This window comes from Rhipicephalus sanguineus, chromosome 1, assembly GCF_013339695.2.
Source record: "Rhipicephalus sanguineus isolate Rsan-2018 chromosome 1, BIME_Rsan_1.4, whole genome shotgun sequence".
NCBI classification, from domain to species: domain Eukaryota; kingdom Metazoa; phylum Arthropoda; class Arachnida; order Ixodida; family Ixodidae; genus Rhipicephalus; species Rhipicephalus sanguineus.
Window position 1 is genome coordinate 7,184,337 of NC_051176.1, and position 15,555 is coordinate 7,199,891.

Below are 15,555 nucleotides of genomic sequence, written 5' to 3' on the forward strand. Positions count from 1 at the left end.
CGGAAAATTTGAATTCGGTGTCAAAATCTGGCGACCTCGCTCAATCCGCACCAAATCACACTATTTACTTGACAAGTGTAGAACGTGCGATGCTTTAAAGCATATAGTCTTTAAGTACACACTATGAAATGAGTGTGCATTGAGGTTTTTCGGATCGCACAAAGGAGTTTTTGCGATTATCCGCCATTCAGCGGCCACCTTTGATCATGAACAATGCGGCAAACAAGATATGGCGATTGGCTGGTAGATGTTTTTTGTGCCTCCGGAACTGCCCCTTGGGAAATGCCTCCTACAAGGCGCTGCCGTCGCGGTGATCATCAAGTGGTCGCGCTAATTGCTATCGTAAATGTCGAAAGCCAATGTACCAGTCAGTAGACAACCTTCTTTCGGAGGAGACGTTTTCTTAAATATGGCATATAGTTTGGTGACTAACTACAAGACAGGCACGATCCTGGAGTAAACAGACCCTCACTTGGGTTCCATATTCACATTAGATTTAAAGTGGAAATGTAACGTGTCTGATATGATAATTGTGGTAGCGCAATTATCATGCAACCATACCAACAAGCCCAAATCGCCACCCTCATCGTGTCTGATATGTCAAGAGCAACACTTATAATGACAGTCAATTGGCGATAACATCCTATTTTGTGGCCATAAGTATTAGTAGTGCCTGTGGGTTTCAGAAACTTGTGGTAATCTTTGATTGAGGACTTGACTAAGGTTCCCGGCTGTCATTTATTTATTACTAAGTGTATGTATACCCACTGAAAATGTGAAGCTCGCCAGTGCTGAATGTGTATATACTCAGGATGAATGTCTATATCAGCATCAGCTTACAGTCTCCCTCCAAAATGTTCCGGCCAAACGCAAATATCCCCCGCTTTTGCAGAATATGTTTAGGCTAAGGCTTCATTATTTCTTAATAAGAACGACTTGCGTGTTAGGATGCTTTCATTGCATAGACTAACTTTTAAGGAACAACTTCTGCGCGCACATTTAGTAATATCCGCCTTTGCGACCTACTCATTGCCGTAAAAATGACATGCATTCAATTTTTTTCCTCTGCGCATCGGAAGATCATGATAAAATTTAACAAATCTCACGCTCTTTTTTCAATAAAATGAGTACCTAAATTCGCATGTTGTGACTTATTATTAAGGTGAGCATACACCTTTTGCAGAGACTCGGGATATTTTATCATACTCTGTTGCATCTAGCAATCCACCCAAGTATTCCGGTACGTAAATGTGCCATGTTATCTTGGTCGTCCGATTTATTTTTATTTTTTTCCTACTTTCTCTCCTTATGGTGGCGTAATGCTAAAGGCCCGTTTGCTTTGATTGAATACACGTAAAAGAGGTGGTCGAAATTACCGGAACCCTTCACTGCTGCTTCCCTCATAGCCATATCGTGGTTCTCGGGCGTAAAACCTCAACAACTATTATTTATTAGTCTACTTGCATCGGCGTCCTGTTTTAATTTCATCAACTTGGTCAAAGTTAGGGCGTAGCTAAGGACGCCAATACTTTCATTATCTTCACGTCAATGAAAGAAGTGGGCCGATCTGAGCGCAGAAAATCTGACGGTAAATTTAGCCGAACATGTTTACCGCAATTAGCTTCATTAATTTTAAATTGTCAGGGGGACTACTCTGGTGTACACTATAACGAAAGAAAGTTTCACAGATTAAAATAAAGTAAAAACTCCCGAAATATATCTTACATCGTTTTAACACCGGCTCACACATTCTCGAAAAAAAAAGATTTATCGCGGATTGATGCAATGATTGCAATAAATATTACATATTATAAAGGGAAAATAAACGCTTTACATGGTACATCGATTTGCATAGGGTTTCATAGAATTAACTGGTTCTTCATTAAAGGCGGCTGCAAATATGGATAGTTAATAAAATATTGAAGGAGACACGCGTTTGGTGAAAAGCTAGGTCCCTATTAACACAGCCTCCTACCTTAGATATTTTTCGCAAATACCCATCAATCCTAAAGCTGTTCACGTTGCGAAAGTGGCCAGCCAATGCTTACGCGCACTTAGGAAGCAAAATACTTCACCTTCGAGAGGTGAGAGCGCAATCGTGCGCATCGCCTTCAAGCGTGCCGCAAGGCAAGGAACATTTGTGCTCGTCACATTGGCCGTTTCAATCCCAAAGTGGTTCCTACAAGTACAGTTCTTCCTTTTGCAAATCGCCCAAGTACCCAATGCGCAGCTGAACAATTCGTAAGGGTGGGCAGCCTCGTGCGATTCCGCGATTCTGCCATGCAATACGACATGCGTTCAAGAGGCATTCCGATAGCGTTTTTTCACGAGGCAGTCTCAAGCAGGTGTTGTACTCTGCAGTACAACACCTGCTTGCCACGCAGGAGGCCAGGGTTCGATTTTCACTCGGACTGAATATTTTTTACGGATTTATTCGCATCTAACTCCAATTCTCGCTCACGCCGGTTTTTCGCTCCCAACTTACGAGGAAACAAGCTCTTAAACGCGGCCCCGTTTTTGTAGTCGATTACTTCCCACGAATGAACACGATTGCGAACATAAATTCAGGAAACAAACCGATGCAGGTTCTTTTAGGTCGCTGCCACTTTTATTTCTCAGTAAGATGTACGCATCCCTAGAGGACTTAGGAAAGACTTGTACCTTAGGATTTTAGAGTACGAAACATTTGGTAGAGTGGATTAGGAATTCCCCAAGCTTTTCTTTCGAAGAATATTCCCAACGTCACAAGTACCTGATACATGTTCTTACTAGCCTTTTAAGCTTCACACAAAATATTTCTGCGAAAATAGGAGTAGGAGTGAACTCTTCAAACGCGTAACACGTAAGAAAAGGCAATGGAGATCGAGCGTAACAAACGAATACTTAGCCAAGTTAGTACTAATAACGGTATAAATAAAGAAGAAAAAGGCATAAATAAAAGATCGTGCTTCAAAAATATATAGCTGAGAGGCCATCCTCGCACATACAGTGCCGAGTACCCCATCACTCGCTCTGGTTCATCGGAATGATGTATATGTGACTGCATTTTAAGGGACGTCTTCCGCACAATATGACTGATTTTGAAACTCGGGTGTTCTAGGTTTTCTTTGTTTCCAATATCGTAGTTCGCCCCTCCAGTAGGGGCACACTGCGCAATTTAAACATACATATATATATATATATATATATATATATATATATATATATATATATATATATATATATATATACTCCCGATTCGCGCCGCAGCCTGTGGATAAGGCTTTGAGTCGTGCACATACAAATGAATGGGACTCGCCGTGCCCGACCTCTAAAAAAATGAGACAGTCAGCGAAAACGTGGTCCGTCGGCCGTGCATCCAGGCGCAGGCTTTGGTCTAAGCTGAAGATGTACGCGCACGTGTACTGTCTTAAGGCATTCAAGTAAATTGTAGTTCAGTGCAAGTTTTCGCAAGAACAGTGTCAATATCAGTGCTTTTTTCTCATCGTTGTGACGTGTGTATTATAATTTTTTTCATTAACCATTGGCATATTGCGCTAAATGTGCCGACGTATGGTAATATTGTTATATGCTATTACGGTTACACTAGGCCTTCTGTTTTCGTGTTCCATCATCGAAGTGTATATAAACTATGCCGACTTGGTATGAGAACTCGGCTTGCAGTAATGCCATTGTGGGGTTGCAAGAATGTTGCCAACAATAAATACGAAATAAACAAACAGTGCTCCATGCGCCTGCAGTGCAGGGGGAAGCACCGTGAATGACTTCTTCCTTTGCCCTATTAAGGATGAGTCTTGGTATTCCTGAGATGGAGCGATTTAACGAAATGATATACAGGAAGCATGCACTCGAATTTTTGCACGGCGGGAATGAAGTGTGTTGGCCCTCGGCTAACCTGAACAGCAGACATGATACTCGGGAAAGAGGGAAGCAGACAAGGCTGACTCATATTTGTGCTCGTACGGTTACAATTGTGGCAGTACACACGCAAAAACATAAAAACAAGCAAGGCGGGCACGAAATGTCTGAAACGCGTATCAACGTCGGTCTTTAGTTACCGCCCGCGCGTACGCAATGCGAAAATTTGTCAGCTGGTAGTTAAGCGATCTGTTTCTCTTTGTTCGTCTGTATGACCATATTTATGGTACATTGCATAATTTAATGCACTTTACGCCTTCTCAAAGAAAGAGACCCTAAACGGTGGTTACGTTGCGGTAAAGTTAACGAATAAAGAAAGGCCGCGACAGCGATATGGGCAGTGTCGGTGTTCCGAACGAGCGCGCCTCACCTCTGCTGGCTGGCTGCGACCTAAAAACAATGGCCTTCCCTCCGGAACCGGTAGCAGCCAACGCCTCCTTCTGTCGCTGGTGCGGGACCTCGTTGTGGTCCAAGTCTCCACGAAACGGACACCGCTGTACCTCCGATAGAAGCCACCAGCTCACTGCTGCACGAAAAGAGGGCGGCCGAGGACAACCGGCCGGGTCGTGTTTCCGCTTCTTCGTTTTTTGCGACGCGTGCCGGGCGATTAACTTCCCCCTTGCTGGTCCTCTCTTTTACTTGCATCTCTCCTCTGGCACCCTTTTCACGGGCCACCTTGTCCGTAGCTTGACAGGGCACAAAATACTCAAGGCGCAGCTTGACGTCAACGCGCCTTTAGACAAATACATTTGTACAGTTGAAAGTGGCGCCCGAATCCCTCATTTTTTAAATCTTTTAGCAGTTGTGCCAAAAGGCAACCTTAATCAAATTTTTAAGGCATTGTGCAAGTGTAAACTGCATGAGTGAAACTTATTCAAATGTTGATACGGCAGTGCAACGGAGTGTGCTCTGTATTGGCTACATGGAAGCATGATTGACTGGTTCATTGTGCAACACGCCTACATTTCCATCAATGACACCATCGCTTGTCAAATAATGCATCCAGCAAGCCAGGGTTTAGCCGTTCGTGTCCAGTTCACTCTCAACTAATGACCGCACTTGAAGTTGGAGTGTCAGTTAGAAAGGCGGGTGATTGAACACAATCCGGCACGGGTATGGAAAGCGCAAACCGTGATGCAGGAGGTTTGGATGCTGTTCCGCGTTCTGAAAGTCATGAACCGGGTGCAGGTTTCTTGAGCAGTATGCTTGAGTGGGCTGGCTGTTGTATAGCAGATGAAGTGAACAAAACAGCGCTTCATACGGCGCGAGATGAGGACACGGCGCTGAGCTGCAAACAAACAAGATTCCTCGTCCCATCGACCATTCTGCATCGACCACGTTTCTTACTTTATTATGCTGAAATTCACAAACGCTCGAGTATGCCGACTTTACCAATGCGAATCAAGAACTCTAACGGTTCTCGCAAAATGGATACAGCGTGAAACCGGACAGAATTTGGAAGTACTAATGGACGTCATACGTCATTACGTTCATTACCGACGTCCACTGCCGACGTCATGGAAGTCGGTAATGGACGTCAATACTCGCAGTTAAAGACTGCATTGATGAAAATGGTGCTTTCCAAAATGCCGCAGGCATGTCAGTAGGAAACCATCTAGCCCTTTTAGAATTTTACCTCCAGACCACTTTTATCAAATTTGACGACCAGATTTATCTTCAAAAGAAAGGCATCTGTATTGGTTCATGTATCGCGCCTGTGTTGTGTTATATCTTTTTATCATCCATCGATCGCTCTTTACAGGATCGTTTTATTTCTTCTAACAATGACAAGGTCCTTAAAATTTTTCGTTATGTGGACGACTTCTTAGTTCTTTTTAAGAAGTGCTCATCCTCATATGAGCATGCGCTGAAGTGTGTTCTAGAAAATTTTAGAAATCACGGGAAAGGGCTAACCTTCACTTTTGAACGTCCAGAAGAAAGTAAGCTTCACTTTGTAGGTTTGCAATTGACGTTCAACGAAAGTCATGTTTGCTGGGCGTACTCTCCGCTTGCACAATAAGAGATCCTTCCGTGCAATTCAGCTCACTCAAAAACGGTGAGGCATCGCAACTCTCTGTTTAGATTCAGCTCTTCAGAAGTCGTGCATTCACAAGGCGCAGGGTAGTTTTAACCTTCAATTGGGGAGGCTGTTTTCAGCCGGCTTCCCTGGGTCGGTCGTCTTGTCCATTGCTGCAACGCTTCTTAAGAAGATGAAGCACCGTTGCTACTTAGATGCCGCGAAGGTCCTGGTGGGCGTCCAGACGCCAGAAGTACATGCACGAGGTCACATATAGCCGGAAAAAAGTGGCTCGCCGGTTCAACGTGCCGTTGGCTTTCTCGGCCCCCCCAGAAGCTCGCTCAGCTGTGCGGAGGAAAAAGGGAGTCTGCAAAAAGAACCATGAACGACGTTTCGTTCAGTGTGCCATAACGTGGTGTATGAGATTCCCCCGACCTGCGCCAAAGTATGTATCGGCCAGATGGGGCGCTGCCTCAATGACCGGCTCACGCAAGAAATCTAATTAACGAGGAGAGAAGCCATCTCGTCGACCACTGCATGATATGTTCGAATTGTGTTTCCGATGCGCAAAAATTGTAGGTAGAAGCGTACAAAAAACGGCTCGTGAAACGTTGGAAGCGTTTCTAATCGGAAAAGCAGGTGAGGAGTGTGTCAGCGACACTTGCATTGTGCTGTATATAGTTACAATTGATTTTCGTTCGCGATATGTTTGATTTTTCCGAGGATTGTTGTGACGATGCGCCTGCGCAGCCTGTTGGTATATATACCTAGAGATCTGCCTTCAATAAATCAGTTGTTAGTTTGCGCCTGTGCTCGTCTGGTCTTCTCTTGTGTTGTGTGGTGTTGCGCTTTTAACGATGGTTCCCATGTCTAGACACCAACTAGCCCAACAGTCAATCCTCTTAATGTTGACATTAGTTACCTGGAAACGTGTGCTTAATTGTATAGTGCAGGATAGGTTTACATATCGCCTTCGAAATGCCGCCGCGAGGCTGGGAATCCAACCAACAAGAACACGCAGCGCTGACATAGAGGTATGTGCCTTTGTATATGCTATGAGTTTGCGAAGGAAGGGCAACAAACAAATCAATGAATTGCAAAAATAAAAAAAAAACATTCTAATAATATTACGAAAGTTGTGCTACCTTCAGTAGTACAGAAACTTGAAAGATTTCGCGAGTTTCCTGTCGATTCTCTTCTTTGTATAGAGAACGTAAAATATGGCACTGGCTACTCCTCGTCGTTTGGAAATGAAAGAAAAACAAAACAAAATCTGTCGCGGAGTGCGCCGCCGACGCATAGCATAATACAATCTGTTGGAACAGTCAAGAAATGTTCAGTCGAACTCAATGGAATGGGTTCGCTCACCCACCACTCTACCCTTTCGTGTTGCCTTGCTATAAAATGTTACTCCGCAGTGTAAGGACGCCATGATTAAGACCACAGTGGCATTGTCACAAATAGCTGCCCTAAAGCTGAACTGAGAACTTGGTGCATGCTGCGTACAGATGAGAATAAAACGCCCAATTACGAGCTACGTCCAACGCCTGAGTAGAAGTACAACTTTGCGTGTGAATGCCGCATCCGCTAGCATTGACCATCGGTGGTTTATATATTTGGTGATGGTGCATCTTGAAAATTAAACAACAATGTCCGTTTCAAATGAGCAGTTCATTCTAGAAATTTTTATGCGGATGCTTCGTAGGTATAAACTTAATCTTGAAATGTGCACAACCGAAGACAAATGAACGTAGATGTGAGTGCTTCGCATCTACCGTTTCGGGAGGCTGAACTTCTGTTGAGCAAAATGGCGGTGAGTATAGCACGTGACGAGCTAACAATCAGCATATAGAGATTGGAAGGCCGCTGAGAAGTGTATAGCACGCACGGAACTATATAGTTGGGGCTATAGGCGATCTTACTGAAGAGACGTGGGCGCCGCCACCTTGGGCTGTTACAAGAATGTTTTCTTGTTTTTGGGCATCGCGACCTGAATCGATAAAGCCATAAAACGTCGAATGCACCAACGCAACCGTTTTTATGCGTCTGCCGTCGCACTGTTTGTTTAGCTGTTAAAGATAAAGAACGGCAAAATTAACCGACCAGTGTGGCGGCACTCCGTTAGATAGCACACTACCACAGCACAGGGAAGTCGGTTTCTAGCCTACACGTGTGCATACAATATCCCTGTTCCGCGTAGACTGTTTTCGACCTGATATTTCGTGGCGTGGCTGGCGACGTGCAGCCTAGTTCCTTGAGCGTCTCAGAGGTCCTTCGCTAGGAAAAAAAGAAATCTGCGGTACTGCCCAGGGACGTAATCGAAGACAAAGCGGTCGCCAATAACAAACCAATATCAAGGATGTTTCAGTTCCCACGCGGGAGCATACAGGAAAGAACAGAATGGAAAGCTTTCTGAATCTTAAGGGACAACAATAATAACATCACTTCCAAATTTTCAGAGGGCAGCTTTACTTCTGGTGTGGATGCCATCTTTGGCATTGAATTTTGCAATTGCTGTAAATTACTTATTCGATCATTCAAAACTACTATAAGAGAGGTAAACCCTTACGTTTCAAGAGCCTTGAGCAACAAACTGCAACACGAAATTTAAGGGAGCAGATAATATCCGCGAAGTTGGAAGTAATTTGGGGGATTATTACAGAGATTAAAAATTATGTTTATAGCCAGGGTGACGAACCAAAGCGGAGCCAGGATTTCGAATCATACCAGCAAGGGAATTTTGGCCGAAACTGAACCTGCACCTAGACCATTACGTTCGAATCTTGTCTGAACGCTAACCGAAGTATAGCCGAAAAAAAAATTTATAGGTTATGGGTCGAAAAAAGTGGTTGAAACAGCTTTGGGATATACGGCGCCGTCATATGCTACAGCAAGTCGTTGCTACAATCGACTTTTCGTGGTTCTTCTTTGTCTGTTTATTTCTTTATGAATTTTTAACACGAAAGTGTTTTATGCCGGGGTCCGCCAAGACTTGACTGAGGTATTTCCGTCACGGATACGACGTTGGTAAAATGCAAAGTAACGAATGATTAAAGAAAGAAAAACAAGAAGAATACACCATCTCCCGCTAAAGGAAACCATGTGTGGATGCGAAGCAGCGGGGGTTCTTTGCCTTTCGCCTTGTGTCAGAGCGTGACGGCCCCTTGTCGGAGTAGTGCAACTGCCACGTGCACCAACCGCGTTTGTCCGCCGACTAATGCTTCGAGTGCGAGCATTTTCTCCACCTGGCGTGGCTCTGTGGGGAATACCTGACTGCCATGCCGAATGCTTGGGTCAGATTCCTGCGGGGGTCATAATTTTTATTCTTTTGATTCGTCGAGTCAACGCTGCCGATATCGGTTTTAAGAGCGGAGCTTTTAAAGCTTTTCGTTGCGCCATGTAGTGCGAACAGAAACTGTCATCATCATCATGAACCGCCCTCTTCGCCCTCTCCTTCCTTTAAGTCCTCTGTTTCATCTCCCGCTTTGCTCCCAGAACATGTGCGCCCATTTGTCCGGCGTGGCCTGCAATAACCCCGACGAGTGATAGAACTAGTCCAGAGAGAGATATAAGGAAAGAAAAAATCTTGGTGAAAAAAAAAATCACAGCATATCCACGGAGTGAATGATGATGAGTGGGCGAAGCTGCGGAGGTTCATCGGTAAACCGTGAATCTTCCGTGAATTCTGCCCAGTACATCATCACCGACGTGAGATCGGGCGCGTTTATACTAAAGGTTCGATGAGTTATGACGACTTGCAGCTCACTTTAATTTTACATGTACGCTGTGAATTTTCATTGTTTAGAAAACCATTGCTTTAGAAAAATCTGGCGTCTTTCGTTAAGCAGCTGGCGTCTCTTCGTTTTGCTTTAGAAACATCTGGCGTTCTTTCGTTTTGCTTTTACAAAACATCTGGCGTCTTTCGTTGGTTTATTTCATCAATCAACGGCGTTTTGAACAAAATTTTTATTGTTTAATCACGCACAGGAGAAATCTCACCAGGCACTACCTTGGAGGTAAACAATGGCTGCTAATGGGAATGAGAGACAGAAGAAGTTGGCTTTTAGCTAACACTTACACTTCTACTTCTACTAACGTTTCCTACTGGAACATGCCAATGGCTGCTAATGGGGAATGAGAGGCAGAAGAATTCGGCTTTTAGTTAACGCGCACGCTGCGAATTTTTCATTGTTCAACAACGCACAGGAAAAATCTCCCACCGGCACCACCTTGGAGGTCAAAGCGTAAGACTTGTTACGGACTACGACTACTACTACTACTACTACTACGACGACGACGACTACGAGGGACGAACGGGTGCCGCCTTAAGGAGCTTCGCCCCTAAAAAATTGCACGATCCGAAGACGAGCGTCTTAAGCGCTCGGCTATCCAGATCTTTTTTCTTTATTTCCGGTTGTACGTCACACAGACGGTGACAACAGAATCATCTTACAAGACACCACAAACACGTAGGCCCATATCAACCGTCAACCAAAGGATAAGCAACGTTGTGATTTAAAATTCCTTCATAGTGAGCAGGGGTTCTACCCTAGCAAACCATGAAGGAACACATTCTTTTGTTTTTTCTACCTCGAGAAACCGGGCCATAATATCTTTAAAATACTGTCTTGCTGGTCTTCTGTCCGGGTCACAGCAAACTCCAGCCATTCGTGAGCGCCATACACTGTGCAATCCAATCATCATGATTAGGTCAAAAGGTAGTCCGTCCTCATTGTCTATTGTTAAGTACCTAATTCCATCCAGCCACGCTGACAGAACCTAACACAACCGTGTATAATATCGTATAGCAAGGGGGTAGGAAAGGGAGTGAGGGTGAGGACAAGGGGAGACAGTAAAGCATGTAAATAATGAGAGAGAGAAAGAACTGGAGGAAGACAAAGAGAGAGAAAAAGATGGAAAGAGGAAGCAATCGAGTAATAGATACAGTGAGCGACACAAAGATAGCATAAATTAAAAGAAATTGAAAAAAAAGAGAGAGAAATGAAGCAGAGACAGAAAAGATGCCGAATGAACAGAGAGATGGGAGAAAAACAAAGAAACAGAGCAGGAAATAAATGAAGAGAAAAAGACTTCCTTCAGGCTTGCATCCCTCGTGCGAAGCTGCCATCATTTCTTCCTATTGAATGACCGAAACCCGTTCTAGCCTTTTCCCGGGTAGATATAAACTGTTAGTGACCCGTGGCGCGTGCCCGTTATCCGCGGCCCGTGGTAAACGGGTAGGTGCCACACGTGTCTGGGGGACAGTCATATGCGCCAAACGCTCTTACCCTCTCGTGGAAGTTTCGGTCTACACAAAGTTAGGGAGGCGATCAAGAGAGCATCCAGATGTAGACGGCTAGATAGATAGATAGATAGATAGATAGATAGATAGATAGATAGATAGATAGATAGATAGATAGATAGATAGATAGATAGATAGATAGATAGATAGATAGATAGATAGATAGATAGATAGATAGATAGATTTTAAGGCAAAAGGGTGTTAAAAGGGTATGTGGTTCGTCCGTTTGGGGACTAATAGGGCTGCCACAACCATTAATTCCTTTAATGACTAACGGCACCGGGTCTAACCGTTAGACACCATGCAGTTAATTGTTAGTCCCACAGTTCACCTCAGTGGACTCACATTTAGTCCTGACCCGGCAATCGTTAGTCCCCGCAGTAGCACCTCGCCGGAAGGTTCACTCAAATACTCCATTCGGATGAACCTTTTATCCCCAGTTCAAATGATCCGTTAATCCCCGGGGATGATTTTCTGCAGTTACTCTCCGCAAGGCTGAATACTTTTTCAGCGTGGTATTTTTTCGCGGTGAGCAACAAATGGCGCGGAAAAGAAGACACGAAAAAATATTTAAGTCATGCGTGTATCACTGCTTTCGCAGTCAATGCTACAGCAAAAGACAACAGTGAGACAATGAACCGTTCTATTTTTCTCTGTACATATGAAGTATCCGCTTTCTTTCATTGAATTCACTTTAAAATGTCCAATACAGGTCCAGGCGCAATGTCATATCTCGTACCGTCTTTTTTGTGAAGCTGCTCCAACGGAAGCGACAGATGACTGGCATTGCACGCCCCACCGCACACAGCATTCCGCACGTTTTGGACAACGGCTGCATCCTGCAGAGCACAAAAAGATTGCAAATAGTTAGTCAGACGTGACAGAGAGGATGAAGACGCACGCACGTGGCAAATACGTGCAAGATGATATAAAAAAACGTCTAAAATATAAAAAAAATCGGAGGAAGTGCAAGATAAAATCCGTAAACAGGGCTGGCTGCTTGAGCACCCGCCCATCTTTATGGATTTTTTGGCGTCTAAAATATGACATGCAAATAATTTCATCGTGATTTACGCATCATCAAAGACGCATTTCGAGCCACATAGCGCAACAGCTCAAGTGCGGTAGCCGCAGCCATCACGCCGAGGCGCCGCCAACCACCGTGCCGCCAACGACTCGGCAAGTTTTCTGCGAGCGGCGTCGTAAAGCTCGAGCAATCCCGTCAAACGCCGCTGCCGCCGGCGAACCTCGAGCAGAAGAGCGAGCGAACTCGGGGCCGCCGCCACGGACGGCGCCGAGCTGCTTGCGAGCCAGCGACGGGGAAGCCGATGGTAATGGCGACCAGTTTCCACAAAGTTCCGAAGTATGTACAACTAATTTCGGCTAGCTAAAACCCCCGCCAGCCCATGTCGGTGCACTTCAAGCGCGCGCCATCAACCGGGCTCGTTGCTGGCCAGCGCAACGCGTTTCGGACGAGTCGCCTCGCAGCGGCGAGGCCTTTGGCCGATATCGCGAGCCCGCAGCTCATCACCGCAGCGAACACTCGATGAGCGAGCGTCTTGGCGGCCGACGGCAATGGCTGCCAATTTCCAGGCGGTCTCACAGCACAAGCGAGCTGACGCCCAAGCCGGCCTTCGCGGCGCCTACCGTGCGCGCGATGCACAATACGATCGAGCCCGTTGCCGGCAAGCGCGATGCGTTTCGCGCACGCGACAGGTACGGTAGAATAAAGAATGACTACTTACTTGTGAAAGAATCCAGTGCCAATATATGCCCAGAGTCAGATTGAAATCGTGGTTACGATAGGCTTACTACCTTCTCGGTCGCCATTCTAAGCCGCTAGCGACACAGTGCGGATTACGCCGGAGGTATACAGCGCGGCGTCGCGGCTTGTTGAGACCAGCTCCGGACTTCATGGGTGCGCGCAATGTAAAAGCTGCACCACACGCTCATCCACCCATATATATATCTAAGGCACCGTGGCGTAGTTTGAGCGAGGCACAACCGCCCACACGCCACCGTTAAAACAAGTGGGAAGACTGACCCAAGAGGGAGGAGGACGGTTCGTTCCCTTGATAACGGCCTGCGTCTCTTGCACAGTTGGTCCCTTCGCAGACTAACTGGTTTGCACACAACACGCATCCCTCTGTAGTTGCTCTTCAGCGGTCTATCCGTTCGTCGCGCGCGCCTATTGGGCTCCGTTACTCCTCTTTCAGGTAATTTTACCGTAGATAGATAGATAGATAGATAGATAGATAGATAGATAGATAGATAGATAGATAGATAGATAGATAGATAGATAGATAGATAGATAGATAGATAGATAGATAGATAGAAACGCTCAAGGTGTCTTGAATTTGCTAAGAAATGCCTCGCACTTTAATAAAGTGATCCTCGTCACTTGACCAGAATCGAGCATCCCTGACACATGGTAAACGGTGAGCGCATATCAATGCAAGGTATTAATGCTACAAAGACACATAATAAACAAAGAGAGTCTGAAATAAGTATGCGTGAAGAAAATTGTTGTAAGTAATGACATATACTTGAGGAGAACTTCTTCTTGGCCTAGTTCGGTATTGCTTACTGTATGACATACTGCCGCTAGAAAAAAAAAAAACATACGCAGAATGTCGTCCTGTCCATGTCTCTCTTTGTTTTTTTCTAGCGGCAGTATGTCATGCAGTAATTTATGACATCGTTCGACAACTATATTTTAAACAAAGGCTACAGTATTCCAAGTGTTACTCAAGAGTTATTTTGAACTTACATTCACGTCACAATAACAATAGTCCACGAATCTTATACGGACTAAATTGTAAACTATATCTTTTTCTCTAGAGCAAATTATTTCATAAGTGAGGAGCAGGGAACCGTTGCCCTGGTTGCCCAAATTGTGTTTCGCAGAATAGAATAACCGAGTGTTGTTGGTGTATATTCTGTAGCATGGGTTTCCGAACAAATAATATCCCAGAAGGCATGGTTATTTGTGATTGTTTATGCGTTATGCTTGTTTTTTTTTTCTTCTGGACTAACTGCCATATATTTTCGAAACCTTCGCATCCCCAATTGACATAGCCGTCGGACTAAATTTCTACTTATTCAGGGAGTGTTTAACAAGTCCTGGTTCAAGTCCTCGAAATCTCGCTATATCAATGTTATCAAAGTTTCAAAAGAAAGGATCACTTACGTTACGGCGGCTGTGAATAGTCGCCTTCCTAGAAAGATTCTATTCCAAGAGACACTGTCCTGATGGATAGATACGCCAGTCAAAGTTTTGGCAGTGGCTAGATTCATCATTCACTGCGGAACACTACATAAGAACGAGAGGAGACCGAAACAACACTAGCGCGAACTGGCAACTGGTTTATTAGAAACAAGAACACCACTTAAATACATCATTGTCGCAAGGACAGTTGTGCGTTTGCGCTCGTGCTGTTTCGGTCTCCTCTCGTTGATCTCTGGTGTTGCGCAATGAATGATGAATCAGTATAAACTCGTCCAACTGTCAGTTCTTTTGCTACAAAAGTGGCTAGATGATCTTGGCGCTGCAAGTACATAATAAGGCAGCTCTTGATCTGATCGAGCTAAGTACCATTTCTGATCAGACCATCAGCATCTAGCTTATTTATGTCGGACAGCAATAGCAGCGACCAGCTTTTCTTTCTTTTTTCCCTCAGCTCATCGGTTCTTTCCGCCTCATCGCGGCAAGCGCTTCAGCCGCAGCAAAACCTTCTAGCACGTAATCTCGCTGTGCGCAGCAATGACCGGCTTCTACTGCTGTTCAAGATGAATACTTGGGGTTCCCTGTCTTGCGCATCAACCTTTCGAGTGCTGCTTATCGTCTCAACAGAAACCGTGTGCAGCTGCATTAAAAAAACTTCAGTAATTTTTAAATGTGTTCTATTTTTTTGTTTTTTTAGTTCGGCTGTTGTTTCGCTGTTTGAGATTTTGTCTTCTCTCAATAATTTTTTTTCTGTTTATGTAGTTTTATGTGCATCTTCCTTACCCTCCTCTTATGTACTTCAGTCGGTGAACAGAATGTTTGGGCAGAACTCAGTAGCGGCTTTGCGTACATGCAGCTTTCCGCAAAATTTTTACCGCTATTTTTGATACGACGGATTACGCATTGGTTATCTTCACTACCAAGCTGCAAGAAATCATTGTTTCCTGGAAGCGCCTTTCGACTTCCTCAACGCCATTGCTGGCTGTGGCGACCTTTCCACGCCATGCGTGTCCGATGGATGGAATGGGGCACACAATGTTGCACCAATGCCCTCGCTTACTGCACCTGCGCAGCGCGAGCACCGAATGTGAC

General features: G+C 44.9%; 1 protein-coding gene across 1 annotated transcript in view; it reads right to left on the minus strand.

Annotated features, from left to right (window-relative positions):
* The window catches only part of LOC119389357 (cytochrome P450 3A29), a 185,240-nt gene extending 180,802 nt beyond the window's left edge, over positions 1–4,438 (minus strand). Inside the window, exon 1 of the mRNA XM_037656579.2 lies at positions 4,289–4,438. The gene's annotated coding sequence lies outside the window, so the exon portion shown is untranslated. The remainder of the gene's footprint in view (positions 1–4,288) is intronic.
* Positions 4,439–15,555: the final 11,117 nt, after the last annotated feature.